This window comes from Myotis brandtii, unplaced genomic scaffold (genome assembly GCF_000412655.1).
Source record: "Myotis brandtii unplaced genomic scaffold, ASM41265v1 scaffold911, whole genome shotgun sequence".
In the NCBI taxonomy this organism is placed as follows: domain Eukaryota; kingdom Metazoa; phylum Chordata; class Mammalia; order Chiroptera; family Vespertilionidae; genus Myotis; species Myotis brandtii.
In genome coordinates, this window is record NW_005371751.1 from 1,677,814 (window position 1) to 1,680,113 (window position 2,300).

The window sequence follows — 2,300 nt, forward strand, 5'->3', positions numbered from 1 at the left end:
TAACATACTGGAATGGTGGGTAGAGGTGGTCGATATTAGCAGACAAGTTTGTTCTATAGATGTTGCGCTTGGTTATGATACTCAGTTTACTGGGGTGGTCAGGACCCAAACCCGTAATGTCCCTGAGATGCGCCTGTAACGACCAGCACCTTCATCGTTGCCGAGGTTACGGGCAGAGCTAAGACACTGCGTGCAGACACTTCAGTGCGTTTGGCACCCCAGGAGCCTGCTGAGGTGGTTGTGTGGTTCCGCGGTGTAGACGAGAGGTTGATGCCCAAGGATCAATGTGCCCAGGTAACCGCTAACCATAACCAGGACCCAACCCCAGTCACCCAGGGCCCGGGCTCTAGTCCTGCCTCCCCTTCCCATGACAGCGCCCGGTGCCAGGAACATCTCCAGGGCCCAGAGCATGAAATAGGGTGTCGACAGCTCTGAGACAGACTTGGGATTTAAAGGGAAAAGAAGTTAAAGGAGCCCAGCCAGTGTGGCTCAGTGGTTGCACACTGATCTGTGAACCAGGAAGTTATGGTTCCATTCCCAGTCAGGACACATGCCCGGGGTAGGAGCTCCATCCCTAGTAGGGCACATGTAGGAGGCAGCCGATCGGTGATTCTCTCTCATCATTGATGTGTGTGTCTCTCTCTCCCTCTCCCTTCCTCTCTGAAATCAACAAAAGAAGTTAAAGGCAACAAGGAAGATGACATAAACAACATGACTGCCATTGCCGGTCCCTAAGACACTCAGATGCAGCAGAATAGGAGGGCATTGTATTCACTGGTGATGAGCCCAGAAAAAGACGAGGACAGGAAATTACTGGTCACCCTCCCACACATCTTACTCAGCCCCCTCCTGTTACAAATAGGAAGCCGGGGGCCAGAGAGAAGCCAAAGAGGTTGGCCGTTAGGTTAGCCTCGAGCTGAGCCTAACGCCCCAGGCCTGTGCTGTGTCTGCGGAGCCACGCTGCTCCCCCCCCCCCCCCCCCCCCCCCCCCCCCCCGCATCTCCCCTCACAGCACCGGGTTCCTAATCCATCACGAGGCTTCCAGGGCTTCTGTGACCCGCACAAAGGGGCCGCTTTTGACCTGCAATAAATCGCTGCGGCTAAAAGCCTCGCTGCCCATGACCAGCTGCAGACAGCCCCGTTTCCTCTCGGCCATGGGATCCAACGGCCGAGGCCCCCAGCGGCCCGACGGAGGTCCGGGCACCAGGAGAGAGGGGAGCCCAGCAGAAGCTGGACTTGTCCTCCTACCCCCTCCTCCTTGCTTTCTTTTCCTCTTTTCTTCTTTCCTTCCTTCTTTCCGCCCTCCTTCCAGCCTTCCTTCCTTCTTCCCTCATTTCCATCCCTTATTTTCAAAGCACATTCACTCCCATTTGATCCTGGGAACAACCTCGGGAGAGACACAGCGTTGGCCTTCTCCTCGTTTCAAGGGAGCCCAAAGTGAGACGGGAGCTGAGTGATGGGCCCCAGATCCCAGGGGGTGGCCGTGGCTGAGCTGCAACAAGAATAGAAACCTCAGGCTCCTGGTCCAGCGCCTGCCCAGTAGTCACACCATTTCGTAGACATCATTACAGCTCCCCGGCAGCCATTCTCAAGGGCACCCTCGCTTGGGAAATCACGCATCCTCAGAAAGCCCTGGGTTCTGAGGCTGCATGAAGGGGTGACATATCACACTCCCGGAGGCCTGACATCCTCCCACCAGGGACAAGCTGGGCTGGGGAAGCCCGGGAGCTAGGGCTCCACAGGCCCCCTCCTCCTGCTGGAGGGAGCAGTTCCTGGGTGGATGGAGGGGCCGGACCGCTCACCATGTGACGGCCAACACGCGGAAGCACTAGCTGAGTTCTAGCACCTGCTCCAAACACGCTCCAGGTGTGAGCTCACCGAACCTTCACAGCAATGACCTTCACGTGCATTCCATTCTCCCCATTATGCAGATGAGAGAATGAAGGCAGAGGAGGCCCAATGATCTGTCAGGCGTCATACACTTAGCGCTCCGTGGGGCAGGGGGCTGCGCCAGGAAAATCTGGCTCAGGGGGCGTAAGCTCACCTCTCTGACTGGAAGGGAAAGATGGCCAAGACAGCACTGCACACTCACAGGACTCACAGCCCAGGCGCCGCCAGCCCGGCCACAGACCAGCTCTCACCCATGCCTTCATGAGGCGCCTCAGACCAGAAATGGGGGCGGGCCCAGGAGTGCGAGGGGACGGCGGTCAGCACCAGGGGCTTTCCCCTCTGACATGCCCACTCCTCCCCTGCGTCCCAGCACTGCCAGGCGGAGACGTGGAATCCCCCCTCAGCCCACA